The 24146-nt window shown below is 34.6% G+C and overlaps 1 long non-coding RNA gene across 1 annotated transcript in view; it reads left to right on the top strand.

Moving 5' to 3' along the window:
- Nucleotides 1-24146, top strand: part of LOC110398419 — a 34262-nt gene that overhangs the window by 6036 nt on the left and 4080 nt on the right. The window contains exons 2-5 of the long non-coding RNA XR_002438372.1: nucleotides 5215-5322; nucleotides 6299-6355; nucleotides 7634-7691; nucleotides 9777-9871. This is a non-coding gene — a long non-coding RNA (uncharacterized LOC110398419). The remainder of the gene's footprint in view (nucleotides 1-5214; nucleotides 5323-6298; nucleotides 6356-7633; nucleotides 7692-9776; nucleotides 9872-24146) is intronic.

Raw genomic sequence — 24146 nt, 5'->3', positions numbered from 1 at the left:
CCTTAAGGATAGGGTAGCAGGCTGCAATAGATTTCACAGTAGTGCTATTACTATGGACGAACCTGTACCCAACTTCTGTTGCAACCAAACTTTTATATGTGTGTGTGTATATATATATATTATTATTTATTTTATATTATATTATATACATTATATATATTATATATATTGTATAATGTATATATATATATTATATACATTACCCATGTTATATATATATATATATACACACACACATATAAAATTATAATTATATTAATCTTTCAAGAACTGTTCAACTTAATATTTCTGCTTGATTTTACCCACCTACTTTCTTATGTGCTACACATTCTTATAGGCTGTACTCCTTGTACACTCAATATAACCAGAAAGATATTGTGTACAATTCCTTCCACTAAAGATTTAATCCTTTTGTTTGTTTGTTTTTCCAGAAATAGTAGAATTATTTCAAGTGATGACAAGTACCAGTGCACTGGAATGCTTAATTTTTTCTTGGTCTTATGCCACCGCTCAATATATATTTGCTTTTCCAGTGTATGTTACCTGCTGTTAAAAGGAATGCTCCGTTCTCCTTGCAGATTGAAATGAAGGGATGTATTGGAAAACATAACATGGGAGAAAGAGAAAATAAGTGAAAAGAAAGAATAGTACATATTTCAAAGATGATTAATTTAAAAATACATCTCTTAACTGTATTTTCATCACACCTAATGCCACCTGTATCACCCACATTGTAGTATTAGAACTTTCCATCAATGAGTAAATTTTTCTGGTTAAAATGACAAATTAAGGTATGAAGTAACACCTTCTTCCAGACTGCTGCTTGGAATTTTTTTTTATTGCATTATTATAAGTAGTTAGCTGAGTTTAATAGCTTTTCCTTATGTTAATTCAAATGTTATATTTCTCTCCATGCTGATTCAGTACCTGAAACAGCATATATTTAAAATGATTGAAATGGATTTCAGTGTCGAACTCTCATGACTAAGCCAAGGGGAAAACATAACTAAAAGAAAAATGAGTTCAAAGTTGAATGCAAACAGAATAGGAGAGATGCTGAAGATTTACAAAGGATACATATAAACAAAAAAATAAAATTAAACAAAATGACTGAACTGGGAACAGGTAATGTTTTCTCAGGCTTTCTGCTTAAATTTATACATATAAAAAACATGCTGTCCAAATAAAATTATTGTTGTAATTTCTCTTCTACTGTAAGATAGCATACTTAACTTCAAACAAATTTCTAATTAAAATCATAAAGTTTGAAAATTACCCCATATTTCTCTGTCCATTAAAAATCTTTTACATTGTCCTTTTCTTCACATTGCTATTTCAAAGGGAACCCTGTGAATGATGTAAAGGTACAATTCTTATTTGCTTTAAAATGGGAACTTTCCTATTTAAACAGTGTAGAAAAATTTTTGATGAGCTATTTTTCAAAGTTTCTTAATCAAAATTTTAAACCATTATCTTTTCACTTGATTTATGTAATCAGGGAATTTCTTGTATTCTCATACAGTGTTGAAACACCATAGAAGAACTTGTGTCAGTGAAACCTGTTAACTAGTTATAGACTGTTATGTTTTGCTCCTCCATTTGGAGGTTATTGGCACCACTACTTGTCAGGAAGAACAAAGTTTATGAACGTTCATTATCTGCTTTCATGCAAAGTTTGCTAAATTGATTCAAAGCATTTTTAGCATCTGTTCAGACTATCTCCATTCTCCATTAACTTAGGTATTAATTGAGCATTTAAGTACCTTTGAAGAACAGGCTATGGGTAGGATGGTCCAAGAATCACTTTATATGTCCCAGTTTTTACCACCTGTCTTATAATATTTAGTCATCTTCTAGAAAGCATAGTAACATTTGTAATAGAAATTCCAAGCTAAGCATAAATTAATATTTTTATTTATTTTCACAAGTCTTCTTTATACTAATGTATTTCCCATTCCTATATTATGTATGTAGTCCTCAATCATTTAATTCTTTCTTCAAGTTACTCTAAAACATAGATGTGAAACTCAATTTCATTTCAATTCTGTAATTTCTTTTTAGATTTACTTGCCCAATTTTTTTTCAGTCTAGAGAGATGCTACAATTATAAGTCATTAAAATAACACTGTCATTTAAAATAGTGTCATTTTGAAGAAAATTACATAATTCACATCTCTATGTGCATATGATGTTTAAAACTCAGTTTTCAAATCCTGTTATATTGCATTAAATTCAGGACAAAAGGACTTCTGACTTACCTATATGTAGATGCATGTGAGATTTAAACATCAGTTTCATAATGATCTAAAGTATTTTCAGGCATATGACAATAGGTAGGTAAATCAATAATAATATTCTGAATAGGGATATTAAGCTAATCATACCTAGGCCGGTCAGCCTGCAGACCTGAGCGCAGTCAGGCATCGTGTAAAGTCTTCTGACATTCTCATCTGCTTTAGACTGGTCCAAATAGGAGTAAGCCGGAGAGAAAAGAATACATTTACCAGTGTATTAGATATTAATCTTCTGGTATATGTGTAGACTTCATTCTAAATAATTTAAACGTGGCTATAGACTCAGAAAAAATGCAGTAATTCACATTTTGGGAGATGAAATGAGTATGTTTTACACAGGAGGCAAGTTATCTAAAGCACCTCAAGTCACTGTTCTAGTCAAAATCATATTAAGTTAAATGAAATGAAGTGTATTCTTTTGCAACCAGTCTGACTTTTGCCTGTGTTACTGTTAACTTTACTTAAGATGATCAGTTAGGTATTCCGTGTGACAGTTTTAATCTCACTGAAAGTCTTGGTTTATTTGTGGAAAGAAGATTTTAAAAAAATACCCCAAAACAACCAAAACTGAACCAATAAATAAATAAATAAATAAAATAGAAGGCATAAGAAAAAGGCCATAAGTAGCAATGCATGTGACAGGTGGTGTTGTCTTGTGTCTTTCACAAATACACAAGAGTACTTCCAGAATCTACAGCATATAGCAACTTGCATGTGAGAATTTACCCAAAACTTAAAACAGAACTGAGAACTATTACTTTGATGGTCTTTTTTTTGTTGTTGTTTTTTCTTTTTTCCTCCACTTCCAAAGTAAAACATATGTACATCTTTCTGCAGGGAGGGGAAAGGAAGGAAAAAGAAAGGGAAGGGAGTAACATCAGGGACTTAGGTAGCAGTTTCACTATGGCAAATACTGCACCCAAGAAAATGTTAATTACTGTAAATCTGGAGACTAGGATGGAATAAAATAGCATAACTCTTCTTTCTTTTCACTCCAAGGGAGTATAAATACCTTCAGTTGCCACAGGTAGATACATGTTTCCTCAAGAAAAATGAAGATGACCAAGAATGATATAGAATGTTTTATCATTTGTCCCCTATCAAAATACTGAGAAGCAGAATGCATTTGTCAGTCTTTGCCCCTCCTCCTTTGCTCTCTCCTGCAAATGTTAATGGGAGTCCTGATATGTACTATTTCTGAGATCTACAAACTTTGAAAACTTTGTAAGAGATTTTATATTATAGGGTACATTTTGGTTGAACTTGGTTTAAGGTTTTGTTGCCTGGAAGTCCAAGATGAATGGTTCATGCAAGACAGTAGGCTTTTATTCAAGACCGGAATTTTAGTCTTCAAAGAAGGATGTGTTTATTTTGGGTTATATTTTGAAGAGTTGTCTTTAAAGAATTATGTCATCCTTCAAACTTACTGCATGCTGTCTACTGTGTCTTGGATTTATTTGTAGTGATGACAGTTTAAGCATAGTTTTAAATATTTATGCAAAGTCTAATCTAAATAATAGCAAATGAAAAAGTGTTTGAGCATGTGTACAATGAACACAAATTAATGAAAAGATATTTAATGTTGATAAATGTGATTACAACCGATGAGTTCTGATAGTCCAGTTTAATAGGTGATTTATTACAATGATTGCAGGGACACATCTCAGTCTTAAAAGTGTCCTAGTCATGGCAAAGGGTACAGCAGTATTTTAATCAGCTTTGCTTTCTGCAGTAGCAGAGCTACTGCTAGTAGAGTAGATAATGGTCTGCAGAGCAAAACACTTCTGCATGTAGCTTGAAACATTAGAATCCTGGAATTTCAATATATTTAAACGTGACTCTTTTTATTTGTGATCATTGTAAAAAGTTGTACTAACATTTTAAGAATATGTGCTTGGTTTCCTCTCTGATCTCCTTCCCTCTGTTGATGACATTTTTGTGATCACAGTTCTGACAACTGAACCAAGGTTGCTGATAAAAGCCTAGATCATAAAGAAATGGGATGTTTATCTAGCTCCTTTACATTTTCAGAGAGTCAAATAGAAATTGAAGTGTTAAACATCACTTTCCTCACATTTTCAGCAGGAGGACATAAATTACAATGGTTAAACTGTTGGGGCTGAGAACAAATGTTGTAGGGCGCAGAAGCTTCCTTCTGGGAAGAAGTCTGACACGTCAGAATAGAAGTATAGCAGCAACAGCCTGCTGGTTGCATTTCTGACTCTATGCAGTCTCTTTTTCTAAGCTCTTGTTTCACTGAAGTGCATCTGACCCATCTCTTCTCCTAAGTGCAGAAAGTAATTCTCTGTAGAAAGTCACCAGCTATACTGGTACATGGAGCAGAATGAAAATGATAATAAATGTTCTCAGTGGGCAAAAATAACAATAGAGAAAAATAAAAATAAAAATAAAAAGTGGGGGAAAAATAAAATAAATTACACTGATCATTTTCCAGTCCTAGTCCTCAATGATTAATTATGAAAATTAAAGCAAGTCCTGAGCATAAACAGTGTGGTTGAAAATTTAGTTTTACTGAAATTGTATGATTTTATATTCAAAGACTGGCTGTGCTGTCACTGTAGACATGGAAAAAGTGAAAGTATTGTTATAAAGATGACTAACCAGTGTTCAGAACTAAAATGAACTATCTTCAGACTGTGTTACATCTTCTCTGGCCAGATTAGAAATCTAAATGAAAGGATACCCTATCAAAATTTTCTATTGGAAAAAAAACAAAACACCTTCCCTTCAAGCAGTTTTGAAGAAAGAAAACACTATTTTAAGGAATAAATTAATACTATATTTTTTATTTTGTCCTGAAACAGATTGCTGTGCTATGGCATACTGAAATTCTTTCCAGGTTTCAGATTTATATAGAGGAAGTGGCAGTGACTGATTTTTAAAAAAAATTTTTTAACAGCTATTTCACTCAGGAGGATTGGACTATGGATACATGCTGTAACCAAAACCACCTGCAATGAAAGGAAGAACATTCTTGTAATCTCAGAAGATGGATTCTGTTCTGCAGGTAGGAGAACAGGAAAATATTTCTAAGCTTCTCATGGCATGCATACCCTTGAGATGTCCCTGATCAGTCATATGATGAGGCTGTTGTCAGTCAGATCTAAGTGGTTAAGTGCTGTGGTTATACTTCAGTTGAATTATATGAATTTAAGTATCAGTACCTAACATATGTTTATCTATTTTAAGGGATAGCTCATACTTACAGAAAAATTATTTATTGATACCATATGTCATTCCCCCAAATGATAGCCTAAGTAAACTTAATTAACTGAATTAAAAAAAAAAAAAAAACTATCATCAAAAAGGACTTAAGGACTGAAAACAGTTTTGGGATTTTTTTTAAGATCCCATTTTTTCTTTTATAAATTGTAAAGACATTTAGAGCATCACTGAAGCTGTGTGGTGACACCATAAGGAAATAAACTTGAGAAATTACTTTTTCCCAGGTATTCCCAAGTTCATTTTAATACTGTTGTTTTAATACTTCTTGCAGTTTGCTTTGGAGGCTTTTATCCTCTAGAGCCTTAATCTCCAGAGGTCTATTAAATATACTTTGTAAATACGTAGATATCTTTTCTAGATACAGAAGTTAGACAAAATGTATGTGCCATAAACTTTGTGTGACAGTAAAACCATCTAGGAAGAATTTCTTCACTTAATCCAGATTAAGGAAATTAAGACTAAATCTCCTTTAAAAGCAGGCTATGTCTAAAACTTCCCTACAGAACACAAGAAAATTTATTATTTAATGCTTTTGTTTTATTACTTCTTGTAGGTTGCTTTAAAGTCTTTTATCCTCTGAAATCTTAATTTCCAGAGGTCTATTAAAATTATACTGTAGATTTGTAGCTGTTATAGAAAATTGGAGAGACAATTGCTTTTGAAATATTTCAATATGCTTTCTACAAATACCCTAGAAAATCAGTTAAGGAATGAAAAAAAGTAATAAAAGCCAATGTTAATTTATTACTGTATTGCAGTTTGTGTCCGTGTGTTGGAATTATATGTTACATACTGCTTTTCCATTGTGCCTGATGGTAAGTCAAAGCAAGAAGGTAATTTGGTGCAGAATAACTGCTCAATTTCTATATATTGCAATTACTGTTTCTTTGTAAGCTAATTCTTTCTGTGACCTGCTGTACTGAATCATAGATATCACTGATCATTATGATATACATAGTGGTTTTTATTTCCAACTGGTGTTGATGAACTCACAGAATTACATGAAATACATAACTATCATGGGAGAATGAATGACAATCTGAAGACATGACCACCCAAATTAAAAACCACCACAACAAACACCTAAAACGAATATTTTAATTATTATCTATTTTCATTACCATAAAAAATATAAAATTTTATATCAGTGAAATTACTAGGAAGATTAAAATTATGATCACCGTTATTACTTTCACTAGCTAGTAAACAATACTCTAAGCAATGAAAGAAAATGGAAACCTAGAAGTCAGTTTCTAAAGCAAATATATGTGAAAGATTTCTGTGATGGTTAGGTGCACTTAATATCAAATATACAGTAGAACAATGTAAAAAAAAAATCAAATATATATTTATGTACACTTTTCAAATGAATATCAAGATATGTAAAATTAGTGTTTCTAGAAAGTGCATGACATTAAAAGCCTAAAATGAAGAAATAAAAATGCAAGTTTCATTTTGAGTCTGTTTTTTTTCCCCCTTATCTAGAGTGAGCTGTGGGGGAATATTCTGCTGTACTTTATATGTTACATTTGCACCTTCCTTAGGGAGTTTGACCATTTCACAGCTCAAGGGCAATGCTTAACAACATCTGTTATATATGCCTAGGTCATATAATAACGCCATGCTGCCAAATAACAAATCTGCATTATGATACATGACTTCAGGAACAGGTTTTCCTGAATGATTGCATAGTAACTATTTAATGCAGCTAAGCATATTATTTAATTCAAATAACATATATAGAAAGAGAAATCTGATCATGGACAGATTATAAGCAGATGACTACTCCTAAGTAACTAATTCCAGTAACATTTTGGAAGGGTTGCTGGGGCACTTTGGTTTATTTTGTTTTCAATTCTGTATATTTCTGTCAGCCATCAAGGGATTTATTTTTCCAAAAACAGTCCTAGATCTTGCCATTCCTGAGACAAAATTCATAGGAGTATAATTTAGACATATAAGCTCAGGGAAGACAAGACAGCCCAGCTGGTAAAAGGGCCACAAGGCACGTCCTGTGAGGGAGGGCTGAGGACACCTGAACTGTCTAGTTTGGAGAAAAGTAGGCTAAGAGTTGACTTTGTTGCTCTCTGCAGCTCCTTGAGGAGGCGAAGTGGAGAGGTCACTTCTCCCTGGGAATGGATGACAGAACAGGTGGGGACTGCACAAAGCCTGTAAGAGGTAGATTCAGAATGGATATTAGGAAACAGTTTTCTACTATGAGGGTGATCAAACACTGGAACAGGCTTCCTAGAGAGGTGATTGATTCCTCATGCCTGTCAGTGTTCAAGAGACATGTGGACAATGCTCTCCATAACATGCTTTACCTTTTAATTATGACTGAGGTGGTCAGACAGTTGGACAAGGTAGTCTCTGTAGGTGTCTTCCAACTGAATTATTCAATTCCACCTCCTCTGTAAGTCTTTCAGGTAAAAGAATAGAAAGCTCATGTTATGGAGAAGAAAAAGTTAAAAAAAGAGAACAATAATATAGCTTCTCATCAATCAGAAGTGTCAGTTCCTCAATTTAGCTGATTAGAAAGGCAGGATAGCTTTCTGAGGCTCTTTAAAATGCAGAAATCAGGCATATCCGTGCTTAATACTAGGATCTGAATTTTCTGAGTGTTTTTCAAGCACAACTAATACAGGCTGATAGGGACAACTCAAAGCTTTATTAAGGAAGCTTTATCTTGCTTTTGAACATCTTGCTAAACCTGTCAGTTTATTACTGTCCGGTTTACTTAAAGTGTTACATTTTACTGTCTTCAAATTGCACAATTTTCTGCATGCTTTCATAATATTATCAAAGTTATGGCCACACATTTCATCCCAGAATTCCAAAAGTGTCATGTCATTATGAAAGCTCATTGTTTGCCCCTTAGATTTTAAAAAGGACAAATTTTTGCATGTCCCCCATCAGTACCTGTTCCAGATAGAAAAAATGATGCAGAGTCCCCAGTTGGATTTTATAATTCTGGCAGGTGTAGACTTCAACATGGGGATCATTTACTGATGATGTACCTGCAAAGGCTACCTTATCTGTCATAGTTAGTTATTCCCTTATTGGGTCTGTCTGATCACCACATAAAAGATTTTCTCTAGAGTGGTGACCTTCTCCCTCACATTTTATTTCTGTCTGACAGCTGGAGTTTGGCTGTGATTTTATTCAAGGAGTTGATTGTAATCTGAGGCAGAATATGGTCAGAAGACTTACGTGCATTACTGCATGTTTCCAAAGCTGGGCACTCTGATGATATGTTTAGAGACTCATACACATTTATCAAGCAAACAAAGAGGAGTGTTTTGAAAGAACACTGAAGTTTAGGCAGATGAAGCAGAAAAAGAGCAAGAAAGAAAAAGGAAAAAATATACTGTAATCTTAAATACCCTACCTCTAAGTTTGTCATATAGATAAAGTCTTGTGATCATGGTGGAAAACAGAGAAGTACTCTACAAGGAAAACCTAGTATTTTTAAGGCTAGTGTATCCTCTACTTTAACGTTATAAACAGGACATTTGTCTGCTCCATCATCATTAGAAGATCCATACAGAAGTATTACAGAAAACCACAGGAGATAATGCTAATTAAAACAACATTCTCTTGACCTGCAAAAGTAAAGGATAAGCAGGGCAAAATTGCTATAAATGGCAGATCCTGTGGTTCAGTGTCTTCTAGTCACTGTTGGCATGAAGTCTCCAAAAAGAAGTACCATCATGTTGGAATACATCTAGCTAAAATGAATGGGAGCCATCTCTCTGTCCTCTTCACTTTCCTACCTGCTTTCAGCAGCTCCCTGTTATAATCACGGAGAGCTGACCTAGGCGCCTGAGAGAGATCTTAATCTATGCAACTACATATATGTATTAAAAATTCATTTTAGTAGTAGAAATTAGCAATCACATCACAGTGCTTTTTCTTTGTTCCAAGACTCTACAATGTATTACTAAAGCATAATCTGTTAGATGTGTCCCCAGTAATGTTCCTTGAGGTGGAATCTGCTTGAACCTGATAATGTCAACCCTGAAAACAAAATGTCCTGACACTATAATGTGTACATATGGATAACCCAAAGTAACAGTAGTTTTTTGTAAGGTACTGTCATAGCTTTCATAATTCAGGGTGAAGGTTTAAAAAGCTTGCGTCCTTACAAAGTCTTCCTGTAGTTCTACCCCTGTGACTGGGCTGACATTTTCAAACTATTTTCTCCTTTTTTTCTCTCCACATTTGATGTGTCTGAAGCTGTAGTAACCACCATCAAGCTGCGTATAGCAAGCTGAGGTTTTGACACTTCACGGAGACAGATAGCAGAACATAAAAAAAGAGGCTACTGAGAGGTAAGAAAAAAATATTTTGCTAACCTACTGAGTTAAAATATTTTAAGTGTTATAATGACCAAGAGCGTGTATGCATAAAAATACCTAATAGCAATATTAGATAAATACTTCTTTCTCTTTTTTTTCCAACCCTTAAGGGGCATAAGAAATTTTGAAATTGAATTATATATTCTCCTCTCAAGAAAGCATAAATTTTGCTGTCCTTTTTCTGCAGGCGATTGCATTTAATACATTATATATTATTAAATACATTATGTAATGCAGTATGGATAACTCTTCTGACACTAGTTCTTCTACAGTACTTTTCAGTAGTCTCAGCAATAGCTCATAGATTATACACAACAGAAGGGGAAGAAGGATGTTGACTGTCCTAAAGAGTTAATAATCTAAAGATGAACAGAACAAGAATCATTGACCCAATCAGACATATGGAAGGGAATGAAAAAACAGCAGGACTACACTGATAAACACAAAACCCAGCGGTTAGAGAACAGCCTGCAACTTCTATGCTGTCATAGTTGAGAATTTCAGACCCTTTTCCCAGTCTTCCTGCTTCTGTCATAAGAAACTCTTTAGATGATTAATTGAAAACCAGCAGAAAGGGGACATGAGTTGAAACAAGATGCATGTCCTAAGAATTTGATAGGTTGTGTACTGAAAATATTTTATAACATGCCTCTTGATCAAGTCCTTCAGCTGTAAATATGCATTTTAAAAACACCATAATAGACAAGTCTGTTTTCCTACAGAAGAAAACAGATAATTTGGACAGTAGCTGAGCAAGTACCAATTAAAACAATGAATGTGCAATTTCTTCTCTCCTGTAACATCAACAGACAAGCACACAGGAGTGTTGCCAGGCTTCAGCTTCTCCATTGCAGTATTATCTGAAAATACATGTTACGATTTTTAAGCTGTGGAAGTGCAATGACAATAAAATCAACAACAGCACTCAGTATGCTAATAATTCTCAGGTTGTGAGAGCATCTGTTCTCAATTTCAGACCTTCCAAAAGAACAAGTTTGCTTTTACTTTGCTTTACCTTAAGGATCGATATTGACTCTAAGGGATCATTCTAGAAGGTTATGACTATATACAAAATGGAAATTCTTTACTCAATAGAAAAGTAAAAGACAGTATTTTAGTAACGTGATGCAGTATTGCACAATATACATTTTCTGATGAGTCTAAATGAAGTCTAATAGTTCTATCAAAGATGTGTCAATTTGATAAATGCTGTTTGACTTACTTAGCAGACCTCAGGAAATGGACATTTGTACTTAGTTTACAGTTGGATGAGTTTGTTTTTTTGTTTTGTTGCTTCATACTCTATGAAATTTCATTGCAAGATCTGCTCATAAAGTTTCTCCACTTTTTCTACTTTAAAGCAATATGTTTCAAGTACTTTGTAACAAGTAGAATGGAGGAGCTGAATGCTTCCCTCTCAGTAAAATCTCAGGAAGGAGATAAAAGCAGCTCCAAGTCAACCCAGGGGAGGGGGAATTATGGCACAGATTTCTCCCGTCTGCTAATTTTGGTGCATTTCCATGTTTATTTCCCATTCTGTCTTGTACAGATTATGAAAGCTTTAGATTTTGACTTTACTCAGCACTTCAAAACTTTAATGAATACAAGCCAAAATGCCTCAAGTCAGGGACATAATTAGGAATTGGTCTCACAGCCAAAAGGAATCTTAAAAGGCTGCCCTCCTATTGACTTTCTTAAGCATCTGCTCAGAAAATACTATAATCTGAACAACCTATTCATTAGTGTGGGTACATAACGATCTTCAACCTACTCATAATTTCTATTCAAAAACACTAAATCAACATTTTAATTATTTCAATAGCATAGACATCACAAGATTTTCGTTCTTAAGAATGGGCAAAAATGACATCAGCCTTCCCTACTAATTTGTTGAACAGCTAAGTTAGCTGGTAGGAGTTCAAATTGTGCTGGCTGCAAATGGCAGGCAGCCACCTTGGTTGCCCTAGCAACTCTAATTTAGTCTGATCATAAGCAGAAAGTTAGAGGTAATTTTATTTTGGTACCTTTTGTATTTAAGCTATGATTAATAATATTAATACATAATAATGTTTCTAAGCTTTCTGATTTGCTCAGAATTATGCTGATGTTTCTTTGAAGGCTTCTGGGTGCTGTCCCATAGAACTTCAAAAAATAATCTCAGTCCAGTGTGTACGACCCCTGCTTCAGTTCTAAACATCTGCTAAGCAAAAAGAATCAGGTAATTGTCTGCCATTGTAAAAACTTGTGGTATCATGGCAGATCAGTGGCTTTGTGATAGAAACCAATCATATTCCAAATGACATCAATAGCTAACACAGAAATTAACTATTACAAAGTTCCCTTCTCTGGCATGTTGTATCTGTTGTTTAAAAAGAAATCAGTCCTGGATCTTTCAAAAGGAGTCTTCAACAGAAGACAGATTTAACAAGCTGAGATATAGAAAAATAAGTGTGTGCATGTTTTTTGTCAATCATATATTTATTTCTGTAGGAAAACTGTCTTCAGATAAAGTGTCTCTTTTTAGTGAAGAGTTAGACACTCTTAGACTTCTGATTAGTAGTATTATTAAAGACCTTTTCAGGTTCAGAATAACTCAGATCATTTTTAAGTAAGAAAAGCTGAAATGCAATTTGATTGCTCAGGAAGAGGTTAAGAAAGGAGAATTTCTGAACACTAAATTGCAGTATTAACTTTAAAGCCAGCTCAAGGATCTTCTGCACTTAGATAGACATGACTTATGAACTTGGCTATACAAAATATATAGGTGTAGCACCATGAGAAGTCTCTACCCTAACTGCGCATTTTTCTTACTTCTGTGAATAAATACCACTTACATTGCCATTAATGTTTCTATGTTCCTTTTTAAAAGATATGTAGTTACTGAAAGGATAATACAAATATCAGAATGTTTTCCACATTATAATGGAACCCCATGTTTTTCATTTATATGGAAGAAATGCTAAAATACTTTTGGCCATATTCTTGTGTTGTTTTTCTTGTCTTGTGCCTCACCACAAAGAAATTGTCTTAATTGTTGCTTTTCTTTGATGTTGTGGTCTTTACCTGCTACCTGTTGCAGCTGTAGCATTCCATTTCACTTACTATGAGAAAAAAAGTAGTAATGTAAACTGTATATTAAAGCCTTCTAGACTGAATTTTCAGTCTGATTAAAGAAATGTGACTGTCACAGGGGAAAACTATTCAGTTAATGTAGCTGCAGACAAGACAAATCAGGATCAAAGCAGTTTCTTGATTTATTAATGATGTATAATTAACCAGCAATCAGTGGATGATTCAAAAATCTGTATCAGTACAACAGATAAACACTATGTTGTTACAAAATGCTGAGAAACACCAACAAATTTTTAAATGGTTTTTGTAGCTGATCCCAAGAAATTGCAATCACACACTGATAGAGGCATGCATGCACACACATGCACATAGATTCCCACAGCTGCATGCACGTGCAGCCACCTGATGTGACTCATTTCTCCTAAATTTATCCTTGGTTTCATAACTTGCTTTAAAAGAGCTTTAGGTACTTGCATATGCGTGTTTGTTCATTTTCTCATCTGTTACTGAAAAGATTGTTCTAGACTAAGCTTATTCTTCTATATAAACTACTCAAGGATAGTGTCAAAACAATGACCTATTTCTCTGGATTTACAAGGAAAAAAAAGAAAAAGCATGTGAGCTTAAAATCGCAGGCTGTAGCTGGAGATGCCTGAACTGCAGACTGATTCAAGGCTTATAGATCTACCTGAGATCAAGTCTTTCCAGAAGTTAATTTCAGCTAGTGAGTAGGATCACAAACTGATTTGTTTTTTCTGACCAGAGATGATACAATGGGCTTGGGTGGTAGTGGTTTTCTTCTTTCTTCTTTTTAGCAAATACTGTTTAGAAAAAATATTGTTAACAGGTGAGAAAAATTCATTTGTGAAACTTATTCTTCCTCCCTTCAAGAAGCTGCTGTTTCTCAGGCACAAGGAAACTAACCTAGTTTGCACAGTTGACAGAGTCAGCCAGTCTTGATTCTAGCGGCATTTTATCATATTGATATTGGTCTACATTACTGTGGAGATTGCAAATGGGTTGTTTCAAAATAACTCAGTTGAAGCACTTCCAGCTAGTGTCAGTGGCATTTCTTCTTCTGGGTATCCAGAAATCTGTATGGCTCCCCAAGGAACTACTCTGGCCCAGATGTTTCTGAAGTTACTGTAGGTTGCTTTTTGAATAGCTCTATTGGAGGCATAGTCTGGTGCATGACTGTTAGAAATGTGATCTTTAACTATATATCTTATGTTCTAGCCTTTATAGTAGAAAAATCCCACAAGAGCTGTTTGTACAACTGATGTTTTGAATTACAACCTCTCCAGCAGATAGATTATGTTCTTCTAGATTTCAACACAAAACAGTCAATTCTGGGTAATATTAGTATTAGAGAAATACATTTGTTTAAAACACTTCTCATCTAAAAACACTGTAACACTTAATTAGAATAACTGTCAGAAAATTGTTTCAAAGCTAGGAAACTCTGGAATTTGCCAATGAACCTTGAGATGGCCTTCGTGCATATGCTTTGACAGAAAATCAGACACAGGAAGCATATAGATAGAACTCTACTTTTTTTCATCCTCTCTATTTTTTTCAACTCCTAATTTACTGTGCGTTACTGAAGCCTGTCTTTAAAAAGAAAATACATAAATATAGTCAGTCCACTTGTTTTCTCTGATGGCTTTTGTTCTCCCATTACGGTGTTTCAAAACCAATGAGCTCAGATGAGCACTTTGATCAGATACAACATGCTCTCCTGCCCTGCACTCCATCCTCGCTTGTGCTTCACCACAGTCTCTTCCTACTCCTACTCTATGCAGTTAGCTTATGTGTGGTGAATCTTCTAGCACAGAGCAGTCTGCCCTTTTTTTCCCCTATTTGCTTAGTGCTTTTCAAACTGCCAACTGCAGTAGGACTCTTTCTTATTTTAAGTAATACATATTTAAATCTCTCCAAATACATACTGTAATGTTTGTTTCTCCAGATTTCTCATTTCAGACTTCCAGACTGCCCATTCCCCATTGGTTCTCCATCCTTCTCACCATCCTATCTTGGTAACCTCTCCTTTCTAATGTTTTCCTGCCAGAGTTCTTCATGATTACAGGCACTGATTCTCATGGGGGACTGATGCTGGGGGTGAAGAAGCCTATGAGGAGAGGTTGGTCCTTGTTCTTACAAACAAGGATTCTGTGAATGCGATTCCTTTCTCAGCAAGAATCATTTCTGCCTGCTTCCTGTTTCTCACCAAGTCATTTTCTCTTTTCTTTGCCCTATCTAAAGTCAGTGCATCTCATATCAGAGCTTTCCCTGTTTAGCCCATGATCTCATGTGTTTCATCACAGTTTTTTATTCACAGTCAGTGTCTGTGTGACCTGTGAGTGTCTCTCTGCTTCCCCTCCTCATGGATCAATCTGTCTCAGCTGAATTAATGCCAGACACTTCAGCTACCATTCTATTTCTGTCTTACCCTTTCCCCTTCTCTGTAATGGGTGAGGTATTCCTGGCCAAATCCTATCGAATGCCAGATATCTTTCTCATAACACAATGATTCAGTTAATCGGAGAAATACTAAGAATTGCTCAGCAGTATTAAAAGTTACCTTTCTTTACATAGTAATTTCTGAATTATTATTGCAGAAATCTTCCAAAATTTATTCCAAGTGAAAGCATATTAGGTGAAATTCCATGGAAAATAATTACTTTATAATTGAAATAATATTCTATTTTCATTCTTACATACCACAGTTGAACAACATTACAAATAGGTAATGTTATAGACCATTGATAAGATAAACAATATTTACTTTTTCTAGACCTTCTGATTTTCATAACTCCTCTACTGTAGTCTAAAATGAATCATGGATCAGACAATTATCAGGCACCAAAAGGAAATTACTTACAGAGCCTTGGAAATGAGATGTCAAGACTAGTGACTTTTTTCTGGCTCTGATAGATTTTAAATTTTATTGTACATATTTTGAATTTTTAGTATGATTTTTGAAGTATATAGTTGTTATAATTCTAAAAATAAACAGAATCTGAAGATTTTTGAAAACTTAATAATGAAACTAAATGTTTTTGCAATTACTTTATTTGCTTAAAATTCTCTAGTGTTATAATTAATAAAAACTTTATATGAAAATGTCAATAAATCAACATACAGTTGCTAATATTGGTATGGTTTGAATGTGTCCCTAACTCATACTTCAACAAATATTACCATTTCAATCTTAGAGCAGATTTCCATTATTGAAAGAGCCAGGTTGTTTTAAGAATTATCCATATGTAAAGTTCAGATGGAAGTTCTAGGAAAAGGAGACAATAAAAACTTCTCTGAAAATAATTTATCATTAAAAGCAATATCTATCCAACTCCACTGTAACACTATTAGAAGAGAAAGCATTCTCACAAATCTTAGTGCTCTTTGTCATGTAGTACTTGGTTATATTTATTTAGACAGATGTTAAATGCAGTGCTGCAAAAGCAAAAGGTAGCATTTGCCAAATATGCAGCAGGAAAAAAGCAGGAAATAAAACCCTTCAACTCTTTTCAAGATAATAAATAATCAAGAACAGTGAAGCAATAAGAGCTTGCAGAGAAATGAATCTTTATGAGAGGCAGAAAAAAATGCACACAAGATTGGAAAAGGAAAAAGAAACTTTGGAAAGTTTCAATGTTTGGGAAAAAGTGTTTAAAAATTGTTAACCATCTTAACTATATAAAAGTTAGGCATATTGTATTAAGCTATTTGCCTGCTCAATGGAGAGAGAAGCAATTCCTGAACAGCGTCTCAAATATGTAAGTTAAGTACATTTGCAAGTACCTAATGCTCTTGTAAAGGGAGCTATGAGTGCAAGGATAAATTCAGGAGAAAAGTATCACACAGTAGTGCATTACTAAGAGACATCAGATGCTTGAAAACTGGTACAGAGTTAAACCTTAAACTACAAAATTAAAAAAGATCACGGTTAACTTAAATGTTCCCCATTTCAAGACTGCTATGCTGCCACTAATGAAACAGAGCAAGTTAAAAATCTTCAAAAGATCCATTACCAGAAGTGTTCAGAAGAGGAAACTCAGCTATTCTTGGTGAAAAGCCCTTAAATATAAAATATTCAGCCAAATTTAAAAACAGTGTTGCTCTGTGACACATACACATGGATGACGCAAGCTGCAGAGTGATGTCATGCAGATGCAGGGATGAGTCTGAATGAAGCATTTCTCTGTGCTGCAGCTCTGCTGCCTTTGCTTTGCATGTCACAGTTGATGAGGACAGCACATATCCTCTCTATAAACAGGATGTGATAAAATTAATCATTCAAATAAAGGGAGCAGACACTCACTCCCCCACAGAGCGATGGGGAAAAGTATGGGGAGAGTTTAATAGATAAAGCAAAAGCTGTGTGCAGAAGGAAATCAAAACAAGGAATTCATTCCGTGCTTCCCATCAGCAGGCAGTTCAGCCATTTTGAGGATACCAAAGGTTTTTGAGGATACCAGAGGGTACTTAGACAGATGCAAAATCCAAATTCAAAACATGATGCAAAAAGCGTCATACAAGATGCTATGCAGAAAATTAACTCTGTCCCAGCAAAAAAAGCAGTACATGGTGGAAACCTAAGACAATTTGAACACTGCTTATTCTAGGTTCGATTGAGTAACATGACAGAAGTTGTAAAAACTTGTAGCACCTTCCTTGAGGAAGGACTGAGGTGGTAGGTTTTCTGTCTGAAAGCAGATTTTACCTCATAGTGGTGTTATGTTTTCCAGAGCCTCATTATTCTCCTGTGTTGCAGGGAAACAGGGTCTTAGATGAGACATTTAATTTTTACCAAACATAAGCTAAAGTCTTGGGTCAAGTCCTCTAAAAGAAGCAAGATGTATAAGACTCTACTTTGAGGCAAAACATATTTTCCACAACTGAAATTTTCTGTCCCATATTTCCACCATACTTTTCTACTCAAAGTTATTTTTTTCTATTTTTGCTATCTCCTTCTAAGTATAGAAAGATCTGCTTTATCTCTTGCTTAGCCCACTGTGGGATCATAAAACAATTCAGCTTTTCTTTTTGAAAGGGACATTATTTTGAATAGCCTAGCTTTTAAACACCAAAAGGTATTTTCTTCAATTTCTTCAAATTCAACAGTAAAGGAACATCTCTATCCCTATTACATTCTGCTTAAACTGTTCTTCAGATATGGTATTAAAATATCTCTCAGTTTGACTATTTAAAATACTATTTCTGGCCTTCAATAATAGCTAGCTTTCATCATGCTGAATTTTTTTGGAGGATGAATCTATGCCCTAGAGAGTAGTAATAGTTTTGAAAGTCTCAAGACACTATAAAATGAAAAATGCAAATCAGATTTTCAAGCTTTACATTGTTCAAATATTTTCAAAGATCTCAGTTTTCTTTTTCTAAAAAAATTAATGTCCAGGTGTTTTTACGTGTTTCTTTCTTTGGAAAAACAATGTTTTTGTCATTGATCCTCACTATCTCTTCCTATCCTTCATCATTGAAAACTGTCATAGTCACCTTCAAATATGGGCTCTAATGATAAAGGCGTGACTGAGAAACAAATCCTATTAAAACACATGACAAAAAATATTTAATTCAATCTTTAGGGAAGGAAGAGAGATGAGAAAGGTAATTTTAAAGCTCATCACAAAGATATGGTACTGTGTAAATAAGCGTATGTTTTCCTCTGGTAACTCAAGACTATCACCGTGATCACACTAACTCTAATTCTGATATTGTGTTTCCTCATACACAGTTGTGAAGCATGGTTACATTCTAAGTAGATGTTAATTAGAATATTTTTCAGACTCTATTATGTAATATTCCGTCTACCCACTTGTTACTAAAAAATAGAATTCAACATCCTTTTTGTTTGTTTGTTTATGTTACATATGTAAAGATACTGTTACTGCAAAAGCATCCCAAGCTGGTGTCTTGGCAAGGACTCTTTGAATGATACAGACCTCAGGGAGAACTGTTCTTTCACTGAGATCCTCACTGATACTCTCTTCCCCTGACATTTGCTCTCCATGTGACCTGTCCTCCCTCTATATTCAGAACCACATTGCTTCCCTCTGCTTCCTTCTTGATCCTCTTCCAAGACCCTTCTCTATGTTGCAACTCCCCATTTAGCTGGCCATCTGTCTGGCCTCTAAACATGCTCTTGCTTTTGGCTCTCTATACTGTGGTATATTAATTTCCTACCATATACTGGCTTGCTTTGAACCACTAGCCTACCTTTAGTCCTTCCCTTTTGTCTGTGGTTTACATAATTGCTCATCTCATCCCTTATATTTAACATTATCTTTAAATCAAACACAGTATAGACTTAAGCATTCAAGCTTAAGGTATATGCACAAGTTTTCAGAGCACAGGTCATTTCCCAACTAATATACAGCAGAAGTGGTGATCTCTATTTCACTGCATTAATGTGGCTACTACAGGAATCTGCATTCACATCTTCTTCTACCTGAAAGGTCTCAATTTTCCATTAATTCTTTACAATTTGTGTAAGTGAAAATAAAAGACAACCCAACCTAAGAAGAGCAACTATCTTTTAATGCATAAGCATTATTTATATTATTGATAAATTGGATATTATAAATCCAATCATAAATTGGATATTACAATCCTTTCAAAAAATAGCATCCATTTAATACTTTGTGTGGTATGAACAAGCAATACAATTCTTGAAGAAATGCTGGACGTAGCTAATATGTATATATTCTTGCAGAAGAAAAAAAGTGATTAATATTTTTGCAAGCTTCTCTTACATTAGTCAGAGAAAAGAACATTAAATGCAGTCCTTTGTAGGCTAGTGTGTGAGTTTGCATTGTAAAATTCACAGGTTCAAGTGTCATGAGTAAAGTGATACATTTCAAAAAGAGGGACAGCACTAACACAGGCAAAGGTCAACTTACACTTTTCACATGTTCACATTGACCATGGAATCACGGACTTTGATGACTGAAAATCAGAAGTGTAAACTAAAAGGATGAAGGCATGTATCCAGTGTATAGCTACATCCTTAGGTCCGAAGTACTTTCTAGACTTGCCTCAAATAGGTAAAATAATTTACATATCAACTCCTACCACTACATCTAAACCTTTGGAAAATGAAATGAGCTAGTATGTTGCCTCCGAAAGCTGTTTATATGAGATACTTTTTGTGTTGGCAGCTGTTTCAGAGGAGGGAAAGTTTTTCTTAATTGCTAACCACTTATTATTAGAATAAAACTGAATACATTTCACAAATGCATTCTCCCTTTCTCCGTATGTAAAATTTAAAGCACTGAGTTGTTTTCCAGAACATAGAGTGTCACTTGGTAACTGATTTAGTACACTTTAATAGCTGGTTCGTAACTAATGTTTATATCATATAGATTGTCAGACTAGAAATGGCTGCCAGTGATTCCTGTCAGACTTAAATAGTTTCTTTGCCTTTTCAGTCACATCTCAATTAATAAATTCTGTTTCTACAAGTTATAAAAGAAATATGCTTGGTTATTTTTCTTTCTCATTAGTACAGATTTTAAAACAGTAAGGGTGCGCTTAGAAATGGTTCTCTGTGTAAACAGTGTTAGATTTCATGCAGAAAATCTGCACTAGTTGACCACAGTCTGCTTGGAATGAGAAGGAACTAATCAATCAGAAAAATAATTCTCTCATCTACTATAAAGAAAGCTGTTTGCATACATTTAAAGTGGATGAGCTCCACCTGTTTGCTCAATAAGATGCCCTAGATTTAAGTGGTACTTAAAAGTCATGACTCTCATCTGAGCATAAGCTGCCAGGAAATGCCCCACCCAGATGAAATTTTTGCTTAATTAACAAAGGAAAATGTATTCTCTCAGTGCTAACATGCAGTTACTTTTCACTGACTGTTTTATATATATATATATATTTATTTTTTTTTAATTTTTTTTATGGGGATGAAACCATTCAATTTTATGATTTTCTTCACTTACAAAGCAGTTATAAATATGAACTTGATCCTGAATGATGCCAAGCATCTGGCCCTGGTCCAGAAAAGCACTTCAGTGCATCTTTAAGTATGAAACTAATCATAGGGTTTATCTGACAGATGTTTTAGCTGTCTGTGTACTTTCATGGATTGGTGGGGCTAGGCAGGAAGGATGGAAAAGAACAGAAAAGAAAATTTTGTGTGTTCGTGCTAGGTAGTGCCTGCTGAAAGAGTTTGCCGTTGGGTTTGTGGAAGCCTGAACACTTTCACAACCTGGCAGACCACTCCTTTGCCAAAACAGTTGCCTTGTCTTTCTTTCAGCAGTCAAAGTCTAGCCTCCAGCTGTCACCTGTTGCATGTTGTCAGGTACAACAACAATTAGTGTAAATCTGGGTGCTTCCTGGAATAATTTAAGAATGTAGAGCAGCATAGTAATTAGGTGATGGCAAATATAACCAAAGCAATCATGTTTGTGATTCCCCAAGGATAATATTTCACATTTCAGCAGCAATCTATGGCAGTTGCGTAGTCCCTTTCAAACAGTAAGGAATCTATGTAGACCGCTTAGTCCAGATTAAGACCAGTAGCCCTGTTTAATAAACAGTTTGATGAAAATACTTAGGAGCATAAATGAGCACAGACTTAAAGAGGTCCATCCACTGAAGGATGGATGCATCTTTTTGCAGTGCAGGACGTGATCCACACTATCCATAGACCATCAATGGTACTGGGTTTTGTAGGCTTTGATCTGGTGAAAGATTATGAGAGTGGCTTCACTGGTCCCGACTGAGAGTCAGTCTAAACCAGCACTCTTTCTCAAACAATGAAGCTAAGCAGATGTCTAAGTAAGACTAGGAACAAGGCAAATATATTTACCTGCAGTAACATCTAAACCTCAAACTACTGCCAAATGAAAGAATTTCTGAGTGTGGTATGGTAGGTCTGTTTAGCAACTCATACTGTTTGACCCAATCACGTTTTTCTGAAGTTTGTCCCTAAGTTCCTCTTAACTTCTTAAATCCAGAACATATTTTAACAAAAATCTGTTGCAATGACAGGAATCTTTTTCACGTTTAGAACCGGGCTCCTAGTGACTGGCAGTTTAATGAGTCTTTCTGAATCTTGTTAAGTGTCACCTTGGCAGAGATGCAAGGATTTTATCTCAATCCACTATCTTCATGCCAGAAATCTCTTCTTTTTTTTGAGGATCACTTTCATAATATCTCTACGTTCTCTTTTTCCAGGGTGCTCATTCAACTTCTGATCATCTCATTCTCTTTGCAATAAACTTTTTTTTGAGTGGAGAAGGACGGAGTAAGGATATCGATGATGAGTGTTTCAGCTGAATAGTATTCTGAACAGCTTTTCATTTGAATTTCCATACTTTGCCCTAATTAGTATGTGATGATTAATTTTTAGTGACTGATAATGCCAAAGCTTTTTACTGAAGCCTATATACCTCAATAGTTTGAATCCTCCATCTTCCCTCATTTAATCAGTTTTATGGAAGTGTTGTATTAATTGCACTGCATAGTAACTAATCTATTTAATATTAACTGAAATAGATTTCACCAAGAGTTATATAGATATTGTAGTTAACTCTATTATGTTTGTATAAAACTTCAACAGAAGGTATGCCTTGGTAGAATAAGGATTACTTTGATTATCTTCTGTGAAAGCTTTTGTTAAAATAAAAGGAGCGGGCAAAGAATATCATAGCTGTCATCCACCTGGACAAAACAAGTTTTATCTCAGGCTAGATATTTAAAAATTATTTCTCTGATTCATACTTAAACTGTTTAGAGTCATAGTTGGAAGCAACATTTGTAAGGGTGACATATTTTTCCACTCATTCTAAACAAAATATTAGGCCATAAAAAAAAAAAAACTAAATCAAAACTATCCAGATTAATATAGGATTTATTGACTTTTTAGTCCCCTGCCACAGAATTAATGTAAGTATAGTGTGTAAATAACTACCAGCATTCAGAGGAAGTACTGTGGTCCTTGCAAGACTAAATACTAAACCTACCCTACTAGCCTCTTTAACTTAAGGAAGAGAGTAATTAATTGAAGATGACCATTAAATTAATTTTGTACACAGAAAGGTTCTCACTGAATTCCTAGAACTGACATAAAAATATTTTCATTTGCAATTTGCCTAAAGTTAATCTACATTTTTCTAATATATTTTACTACTATTGCTTTTTACTTTGCAGTCCAACATTTCTCTCATTATCTTCACCATCTTTAATTTATTTAGTGTTTTCATCATTCCTAGGTTCTTCTTTGTACTCATATCATCTTCCGTTCCATCCGTGAATCTGAAATACAGTATTTCTTGAAATCTTAGCTACAAATTCTGGATTTGTCTGATCAGTGTTCTCTTAATATAATGAGAGTTTTGCACTATTCCATGTTTTTCCTTGAGTAGCCAGAGCATAATTTCTGCCAATAGTTATTCTGAGTATGAAGACTTCAGATGGTCTTTAAAGGGCACATTCGTTGCTACATAAAGAGCTGTCATTTTGATCTCATTCCACTTGATATAACCACAAGATCAATATTCATTTCCTTGGCAGTATTCTTCATAGATGGAGTTAGATGACCTTTGAATGCATCTAAGACAAGCTTTTTTTTTTTTTTTTTAACCACGCACCTTGTCTCCTGATCCAAATGATCAGCCAGTCCTTCATTAGGTCTGTAAACATCCATCATCCATTTTGGCACCTCACAATTATTTCAGTAGGCAGCTATTCCTTCAGTATTTCTTTATGCTTCAGTATCAGATATGGTGCCAATATTATACCATCTGTTAACATTGCCAGCATTCCTGTACCATGCATTTTTTCATCTACCAGAAATTTTATGGTGGTAAATTTTGGACATACTTTTTCAATGTCTCAGTGGAGCAAGACAAGGCAAAGCAGCTGTCTTGTTTGGCAGAACAGATAATCAGTAGAGAGAAGTTCTAGCAAAGTGAAGTTCTTTGCCATAGGCAAAAAAAAATAGGATGTATCATTTGGACACAGAAGCTCCTACTGGTCTTGAATTCTTGCTGTGAAATATTTTGTATTTGTGCTGTTTCTTGAGCTTCTATTTAGTCATTTCAATGTTTTGGGATTTCTGCATCTTCTATACGTGTGCAGTAATTACGCATTTTGTTCTCCTGCTCCATGGCAGTTTCCTCTTCTGGGTTCAACTGTGCACCAA

This window comes from Numida meleagris, chromosome 4, assembly GCF_002078875.1.
Source record: "Numida meleagris isolate 19003 breed g44 Domestic line chromosome 4, NumMel1.0, whole genome shotgun sequence".
Lineage (NCBI taxonomy): Eukaryota > Metazoa > Chordata > Aves > Galliformes > Numididae > Numida > Numida meleagris.
This window is presented reverse-complemented; position numbering and strand designations above follow the sequence as displayed.